The sequence below is a fragment of the Scomber scombrus genome, chromosome 1 (genome assembly GCF_963691925.1).
Source record: "Scomber scombrus chromosome 1, fScoSco1.1, whole genome shotgun sequence".
In the NCBI taxonomy this organism is placed as follows: domain Eukaryota; kingdom Metazoa; phylum Chordata; class Actinopteri; order Scombriformes; family Scombridae; genus Scomber; species Scomber scombrus.
In genome coordinates this window covers 6,271,175-6,281,465 of record NC_084970.1, presented here as the reverse complement: position 1 = coordinate 6,281,465, position 10,291 = coordinate 6,271,175, and positions in this window count along the sequence as shown.

The following is a 10,291-nucleotide window of genomic DNA, read 5'->3' as shown; positions in this document are numbered from 1 at the left end:
TCATGGCTGATACATATTATGTTTAAGGTGAACACAAAGGTTTCAAAACGATTGAAAGATTTATTTGAGCAATTCTACACAGCATAAATCCTCTTTATATAGAAGTACTGTACATCACTGTCCTGATATCTTTTGATTCAGTTTCTTAGCTGTCCATTCTTTGAGCTCAAATGAAGACAGTAGTTTGTACAGTAGCACACCATACAGTCTATATTTGCTCTTTATTTACTGACAATATTATATAAACACTCCTTTTGGGGATTTTATGCACGTATTACGTAAGTGTTAAGACAGTTGAGTCTAAGTGAGGTCTACAGAGTTCTACAGACTATCAGTTGTATTTGAGAATAGGAGGTTAGAAGGAGATTACGCCCATGTTGGCCACTTTTTCTTTGTGCTTTCACAGGTGTATTTGTCTTGCGTATCGCATATCGTATTCCATGGAAACAAATAACACCAGCAAATGACCAGACTGACATTGTAGTATATTTATTCACTTGATATGATTGTACTGCTATTTATCTTCTTCAAATACCCAATATTTAAAATGAATTTCTCAAGTACATTTGCATTTGATTATTGATGCAATGATGTTGCATTTTTATACCCCTGTTGACCATCTTTGAAAAGAAGGGCGATTATTTGTCAGTATTGTAAAATGCATAATACCTCTTTAGAGGATTGAACTGAACCTTTATTAAACAAGATGTTGAGACAAGGTGTTCAGGATCAGATATAGAGCTGCAGCCATAGAGCTGCAGTGTGGTATTCATGGGTACCTCAGGTCATGACGGTCCTTTTAAGTAAAGTACTGCTGGACAGGATAAAACTGGCAATATTTTATATTTTTTATCATCAAAAAATCTAATGGAGAGACCCAATCTAGCAATGCGTTAGTCTGTCTCTCAATACCTTGAATCCAAATTCCCCTGCCTGTCTCCAGCCGATGTTTAAAATGTCAACAAATGTATCATTTCATTTTATTTAATTTTTATATTTTTTTATCTTTTTATTGTTTCAAAAACTTCTCTAAAACACTTGGGCACTGTAGTTTTAAGTAAATGTTACTCAAAAGTGGAGTAAATTGCGTATTTATCAGGGACTATTTTCAACCGCGGATTAATACACAATATAATAATAAAATGTATAGTGTTGCCAAGTTTTCAACTTGTATTTCTCCTATTTTTCAATAAGAAAAATATCAAGTGTCACCAGACTTATCCTTCACTGTGTGTCCTTCTCTATGTGACCTACACACTAAGGTGATTTTACGCATAGTTTATATACACAGACCATTCAGCTCTAGCTAAATGTGACGTGTAACTGGGGGCAAAGTGCAGAGGTGGGGAAGAAAGTCAATCGAGAATGAGTAAGTAGGTATGGAATGATGGAAAGGAGGCTGGGATGTTTTGCTAGTAGAAGTCTGTAATCATGTTAAATAAGACAAACACATAGCTCTACCTGCGCCAACCAGACAGCCACAAACGTGTCCCTGCATGTATGTTTCTGGATGGGGCTGGTAGAAACAGATGGTACGCTGTCTGGTATGTCAACGCTGCTCACACTACTATTAAGATACAGAAAATGAATGAGAGAATAAACACTCATTTGCAACTGGCAATCAATACAGCAATCAATATGCTAATGCCTTCTTTCTTCCTATTCAGGTGCATTTCCAAGCCTACAAGGCCTGGAAAACAGACAGCTCAATCAATACACTCAATGCTGACTGGCATCTCTTTGTGGGGTTTCTCTCTCTCGCTCTCTCTCTCTCTCACACACACACACACACACACACACACACACACACACACACGCACACGCACACGCACACACACAGACAGCATCACAGCCAGAGTCCACCAGCTGGTCTCTAGCAGGACACACAGTCGTCACCATGGTGACAAAGCCCCTGAAGATGAGGACCCATGTGTGCGTTTTATTGCTTGTGTGATGGTGTTGTAACAATCTTTTAATAATGCATAAAGGCGGGCATCTGTGTGTGTGTGCGTGCATGTATGTGTGTGTGTGTGTTTGTGTGTGTGTGTGTGTGTGTGTGTGTGTGTGTGTGTGTGTGTGTGTGTGTCTTGCCCCCATAGCCTGCAGACTCCCTTGTCTCTCTTCCAGACAAAGACAAAGAATAAACAAAGATTAGGGATTATCGTGTTGAAAGATTGTCAGAAATGAACGAATGATGACGAATGAACAAAGACATCACAGAGTGAGTGTGTGTGCCTCATGTGAAAAAAGGCAGCAAGCAAACCAAATGTTTTCACATTTTCTGTATTAAAAGCAGCAGTCATCAAAATTCACTGTAGAGTCCACCAGGATACAAAACAAAGGGAGTATTCTTTGTTAAGGAAAAAATGAAGGAGGAGGGTCGAACAATAGAGAAAAAGAGGGAAAGGATACAAGGCAGAGAGGGAGGGATGAGGGATGATATCGGGAAGAAATACGGAGTACATACAGTAAACTCAACACAGTGTACAACAGTAAAAATGTGGTCCAAATATTTACATAATAGGTGCTTTACCTCCCAGGTGCTTAACTTTGCTGTAAATTGTGAGGTTACTGTTCACAGGAATGTTTGCATGTCTGTTAGAGGTTGAACAGAGAGCCAAACCTTGGATAAACAGAGTAACTATGGAAACAAGGACAAGCCATAATAAGTCATTTTGTACTTAATTGTGAAAATGTAGTTTATGGCACTGAAATAATTTACGCTGAAAACATTTGATCTGAATCCCAAATTTCTACAAAATCATTTAAGCAAATTCAGAGTGGTAGCTACTTATATTGATGTATTTCCAGTCAGCCAGTCACACATTGGAACATATATTCCAGTTTGATTTCTTTATGTTGAATTCTGATATCTGAATTTTACAGTTGAAATTTGTGCAGCTTTATTTTTCTTTTACTTGATTTAAATGTTCAGATCTGAAAATTAGAACTGCATCAATCCAACTTATATAGTTTATTCAGTAGTGCACTTCATGGCCAGCTGTAACAAGCTGCAAACACAGCACTTCCATATCGCTGTTTAAGGCGATATGAAAGTTGTTTATTGTTGACACACCCAACAAACAGGAAGCAAGCAGCAAGCAGCAAGCAGCATTAGGTAATTCAAGTTGAGTTTCAATGGCCACAACTCGAATATAACTCAGCACCGTTCACACCAGGCACACCTACTGTATGTCTACACATATGTCTTCTTATCACACAAAGCTGTGTTCAGTTTGTTTTATTATATTTGTGGGCCACCTCACGGACAATGAATACCAGTCCACATAAAACCAATATAAAGATGAATGCAGCCAACCCTGCAGCTGCGTCTTGAGTGTGCATTTACGCACAAGAGACAGCAGCATATGTGTGTGTGTGTGATTGTGTGTGTGTGTGATTGTGTGTGTGTGTGTGTGTGTGTGTGTGTGTGTGTGTGTGTGTGTGTGTGTGTGTGTGTGTGTGTGTGTGTGTGTGTGTGTGTGTGTGTGTGTGTGTGTGTGTGTGTAATAAGATTTCATTACTATTCCTTTTGTTTTGTCGTAATGTTTGTTATTCATAATAGTTTGGCAACATTTTGTACCCAATTACTACCAGGTCAAATCTGACCCACAATACAACAGATACAATACAACATTAACAAAAGAAAATGGGCAAGTATTTAAAAATGTAAAAATGATCAAAATATGTTTTATTGTATTCAGCAGGCCATTGTGGAGAATGTAAAGAAACCTTGGTTTGAAATGTTTAACACATCTAAACTTGAAATTGCGCATTTCCCCTGCCTAGCCTGCTGGAAAATAGAGGACATCAGTTGAGTAAGTGGTCCTTCAATGTGACTCGGACCATATCTGAATGTCCTTAATGCTTCTTTAGTGCAGTTGTTTTGCAGTTTTGACACATTTTATTAACAGATGTAAAGAGCTCTGCTATTGGTCTCCATTTTTCCGTCTTTTTGGTTTTGTTGAATCATTTAGTGAAAATTATTGTTGTCAATTTTGTTTAACTGAAAATACAGAGTTGCAGTTGTTTTTTAGTGAAGATCATCCAGGTTTAATTCTACGTTTAAACGACCTTCATTCAGCACACTGCAGTGACATTCAACAAAATCCTACTTGGCCTCAACATCTGGTGTCAAAAGAACCTGTCTGCTCAATACCTTCCAGCTGTTCCATACTTCAGACAACTACTTAGTAAATATAATGCATGATCTACTCGAAGGAGTAGTGCAGTATTAATTAAAGCTTGTGTTTCAGTACTTGATTTAAAAAAAACCCATATCCTTGAGTTCATTGCTAGAGAGAATTATGAGCTTTTATTATGGATATTCACAGAGAAAAAACAGGCCAAGTGGGCTAAAACTGGATGACAATAGCAAAGTTGTATTGTAAAGATGTATTTTGCAGGAATGATAGCTATTGGGAGTTGCTCCTCCTCTTAATACAAATTGTTTTATTTTCACTTCTTGTAACCCATGATATGATCTGCTATTTGAAACACCTGATTTTTGATAATCACAAGCTTTTTAAAAGCTTTTCTGTCTTTCCAGAGTGAAATTTGATTCCAAAGCATCAACACATGATTCATTACCCACCTACATTAGGAAAATAGGACCACTCATACACATGTGATGCATGAGGTTTGAAGGAAAGTACAACTTCTTCAAAAAGTCTATAAAGAATTATTTTTTTTACCAAAACAATGAACTGAAAGAGTCAAGCTACACCTTTCACATGAAGTAATGTTGTTATTCTAAAAATATTGATTGTAAACAGTTTCATATCATGTTTTTGAGATGAGTATTCAAACCACATAAATACAGATGGATGGGTTTCAGAGTTAATATTTATTAATTAAATATAAAATCCTCATGGCACCTTCTCCCATAATAACCAAGTTTAGAATTTAGTTTAAAAACTACACAAGATGTTTTTTAGATCCTGAGATGTTTTTTATGATCCTGATCATGCACTGATCACGGGATAAGCTGTACTTTATCTTGAGTTTGCTCCTCCAAAAGGAATCTATTGTAGGACTCACATATACCTGAGGGGCCTCACTGAGGAATCTGGTAAATTGTAGCCCCTCTGTTATAGACTTGAAGGCTTATTTTCTTTCACCAGCCCCTAAATGAGTTACTTTCACTCTTAAGAATACGCAGGACTCTTCTCTTGCAGCTTGTCCTGTTACCTGGTGCTCAAAATGCTGCATTTATATTGTGTCTGATTTGCTTCTTTTTTTTTTTTTTTACATATTGAGGCACATTGCACTGAGCTCATTTTCCAACTGTTTTTCATGTGATTGCTCATATCCATATAATATCTTTGTGTGAGCTCTGATTAGGAGCACTCAGTTTAGGATGGCAACATTTGTATTTGTTTTAGCAGCATGGCTTTAAGGATAACAATATTCATTGGTTGGTAGATCCATCACTTTGCCAAAAGTGCCAAAAGATGCCATAACATTTGTGGAATCCAGTCAATGAATCCCAAATGGTTTTAGTAATCCCCTGACTCTTCCTCTAGCACCACCATGAAGTGACGTGACATAATAGTTTTAAGTGAAATGTCTCGACAACTACTGCCATGATCTTTGGTACACATTCATGTCCTCTCAGGATGAATTGTACTCACTGTGGTGATCCTCTGACTCTTCATCTAACACCATCCTCAGGTCAGAAGTTGTGTTTGTCCAATACGGTTCATGACATTAATGGTCAATGGCTTTTCCATCAGCCTTGGTTGTACTTTGTTTGCAGGAATTGAGCATAGTCGGTATGGCCTGTTCTTTCCGGTGTTATGTAGTGCAAAGCAACATGACCAAGTGACACAGGGCTAAGATGGTGAACATGGATTATATCTGCTAAACATCAGCATGTTAGCATTGTAATTGTGAGTATGTTAGCTCAAAGCACCTCCTTGCTTTAGTAAAATTGTTAACTTTGGAGTATTTTGCACTGGAGTGAGCATCAGGGTGAAATGTACTTCAAAACAAAGCTCCAATGATGGCCTGCTGAACTTGTGGCAGGTGTAGAGCTGATTTAAACCCCTGTTAAGCTGTTGTTTTCATAGGGAATGCTGGCCTTGTGGTTTTATGAGCGTGCTGTAAAGCCATTTAAACTATAGAGGATGTATCCCCAAGACCCCAAAAGGCTCTGAGACCTTTGTTGGTGAATTTAACAAGAAGGGGGCTCCTGTGAGTGTATTCCACTAAGGAAACAAAGGCACATATGTTTAAAAATGCCCTCGGTAGAACTGAAATTGAGATATTTGGAGGATTTTAAGCCGCACCACATTTAGAGGAGAGAATATGGATTAAGGTCAAAGTGCAGTTTTGAAAATAAGGATTCACATCATGGTCTTGCATGTTGTGAAATAAGTGATATTCAGTGTTGGTTCTTAGAAGTGCAGAAAGATCAATGCATTTTTCAGTACACAATGCATCATTGTTACTACCTAGGGCAGTGTCTTTTTCTAGGGAAGTATGTTTCCCCTGACATTGCGGTTTATTTGCACAGTTACACATTAAACACACAGTCTGCATAATTAACAATGTGATATTTGTCCCAAAATAACACAAGTAGGCTTGGCGGATTTAAGAATATTTGCTTTTGGAAATCATCCTGAAATTATCCTTGCTGGTGGGAAACTATAATTGCAGGATGTTCGACTACTCAGCGACTGAATCACACAGTGCTGCCTTTTTATTTCCTGTCAGTCCTGTTACTTGACCGCCTCGTCATGCGATACACCAAGAAAGCTTCAAGTTCAGACCAACAGAAATTCTTAAGCCCATTTTTGGAGCGTTGGACAGGATATTGCATTACATTCTTAACGGCCAATATGCAGGATATTGTTCACTGCTGACAAGCACAAGCAAACATTTTCCGCTCTACTGCACCTTACTCTGTTAATGCCAGGTGTACAATAGTTCATCCATTAAGGAAGAGCCTCAGTCACCCACAGTGTCTGCTATGGTTTTCATATGGAGGTAGATGATAAGATAAGTAACTTGTGTAGGCTTGAGAGTGTCTGCTGACTCCCACCCTCTCTGTGTCTCATTCTGATGGTTTTGGTCTGTCTTTTTCCCCTCACTCTTCGTTTCTCAGCCTTGCAGCGACCCGTCTTTCACTCTCACTCTCTCTCTCTCTCTCTCTCTCTCTCTCTCTCTCTCTGTCTGTACAAATGTCACAGCAGACCTTTTGGGCCACATGTGTTGTCAGTCATTTCTGTACCCAACCCTGCTCATTGTTTTGTTTCTTTTTTTGTATGGCTGTGTGTGTGTGTGTGTGTGTGTGTGTGTGTGTGTGTGTGTGTGTGTGTGTGTGTGTGTGTGTGTGTGTGTGTGTGTGTGTGTGTGTGTGTGTGTGTGTGTGTGTGTGTGTGTGTTTCCAAGCACACTTGTCATCACCGACACAGTGGGCCCTTTATTACCCAAGCCCATGCAATTCAACAGAAAAGTCCCGCTCCAGACAAACACACACAGACATGCACACACACACACACACACACACACACACACACACACACACACACACACACACACACACACACACACACACACACACACACACACACACACACACACACACACACACACACACAAAACCACTCACAAAACCACTCACATAGACAGTTGAAAAGAGAGGAGCCAGGTGCTGGATTTCCTTTTTTTTCTCCCCCCACCCCCACCCCCACCAAACAGTTTTTTCCCCCTCCTCTATCTTTCTCTTGAGTAAATCAAGTGGTTGCTCAAGTTTATGGGTGAGTTATTAGTGGAAAATGTGCTTTAAATTGTCAGGTGAATATGAACAGGGACATCTGATAATGCTGTTGGTTTTAACATGAACCTACTTTAACACCTGCAGGTGCAAGTGTGTATAATTTTGTGAAAGGCAGGTTACAAGTACACGTTAAAGTGAGTTCAAACTGTATTTCTCACACAAATTGAATCAACACAGAAGCACCACATGTTTTATATATAGCAATATCAGCCCCACCCATGCTATATTAAAATACAAAAACATCACACCTCTCTTGCATGTGCTGAACATACTCTACTTCAGCCCTTGTTTCCATCCAAGAGGCCGATACCAGACAACCCGAGATTCAAGACGACCCAAGAGATATCAGACCTTGTTGACTCATATTTTGCAAACCCAATCAGAGATTTATTGTAGTGCCATAAGGAGCTTTCTGGACAAACAGCAGAGCCATAAAATCAACTGTAATGTCTACTGGAAGTCTGTGAAGTCAGGACAAGTTCATTATGTCTAGTCTTAGTTCAGATCCATTCAGAAAAGGCTGCAGAGGACAGATAATATGACTCTGCAGACATTTAATCTACCTGTGATAAAGGAAATCACTAGTTCTCAGTCAATAGTGACAGGAAATGCCATGCTGTGTTTTTTTTCACGAGAGAGAGCAACTAAGCAGCCTATTTCAATTTTTCATCTGAGGTGTTCAGTATATTTTCAGTATCATGTTGAGGCTTGTTGTTTATCCTAAGCCTTACAGCTGCCCCAAAAAACGTTTTAGCGATTTAATGATGATGATGTTTCCCACACAATGCTTTTTTTTCAGAAGCCGTTATTCATACTGTTGTTTTTTTCACACAATTTCAAAAGCTTCTCAAGATGAAGCTGTGGTCTGCGGTGGGATCTGAAACCTGTCCAAGTGCCAGCTGCCTGTGGCATTGAAGCAGCACAGTTCTAACATGATCTGATATCAATGTCGCTGAGCTAAATGATAATGAAAGATATCATACACAGAGGTTACTGCTTTTGGAGATAACTGTCTTAAACATGATGCTTCACTATGGACCCATATATCCAGAGACATGCACATAGGGCTCCCAAAGTGTCAATAGGTAAACAAAGCATCTCACGCCTTAGTTAGAATTTTAGAATTTGAGATTATTTGACCATTTGAGCTCCACACTTACTTAATCTAAAACTTAAACATGTACAACATATACAACAGGATGGATATCAATCCAATTATGTATTGTATGTTAAGTTATTATAATGTATATTCACAATGAAGGACTATGGGCCGATAATATGGTATTAAATAGATTTTCCATCATTGAACACAAGAGGTTTTACACTTCTTAGAATGGCCATGGAAACTGAACTAACTGTCACTTATGCTGTGCACAGGCAAACAGTCCCCCTGTCTACCCTCCACACCTTGCTGCTCTGACAGCAGTCAAGTAGGAAAGCAGGAAGAAACCAGCAAACAAAGTTGCTTCAAAAATAAAAGCACAGACATGCATACCTTCGCTCTGAATTACAGTTGCAACTATTAGTCAGTCAGACAGAAACAAAGTTCATCTGCAACCATTCTGATTTGGATTAATCATTAAAGTCAGCTAAACATTTAAAGGTTCCAGACTCTGAAATGGGAGAAACAAGACACTTGAAGACATCACCTTTAACTCTGCATTTTTACAGGTAGTTTTATAGACCAAACAATGAATCAATTAGGTGACAAAATAATAAGCAGATTGATTGATTGGATGAAACTAATAATAATAATAATAATAACAACAACAACAACAATAATAATGATGATAATAACAATAATAATAATAATAATTATTATTAATAATAATTATTATTATTATTATTATTGTGCTTGTTATTGTAGCTCATCTGATAATTATTTATGCCAATTTATCTGGGACCTATATGAAACTGCAGCTATGGCAAACCAATAATATCTAATAATGGGAAGTTTAGAGAACTACATATAGGTCAGTGGGTCTCAAACTTCTTGTATTAAACCCATGACTAAAATAGTCATACAGTCGCCTATGTAGCCTGTGTTGCTTATGAATTGAATTATAGTTATACTATAATTATAGGATACATTTTGCTGGGGACCCCCGGAAACCCCCCCTCAAGGACCCTTAGGGGTCCCCGGAGCCCATTTTGAGAAACACTACTATAAATGATATTTGTCTGCTGTATTTATTTATTTATTTATTTTTATTGAAAGGGGACATCTGTACAAAGACACATTCAGGGATGAAAAAAAAAGACAGACAAGTTGTCGATGTGCTCCGTGCTTTGAATAGTAAAACAGGAACAAGGCTTCAGCTGACAGCAGTGCCACCTCGCGAGACCACTTCACTCAGTACCACGGCACGAGCGTCAACGGTCAGCCTCGCGAGCTGGCAGGCGTCTTGTTCCTCGCGCTTTTTCATGTTTTAAATATCTTCCAACAGCTTCAAGTGTTTTGAAAACGCCAGAAACGAGTGGAAAAATTAATAAGTGGACAAGACTGGA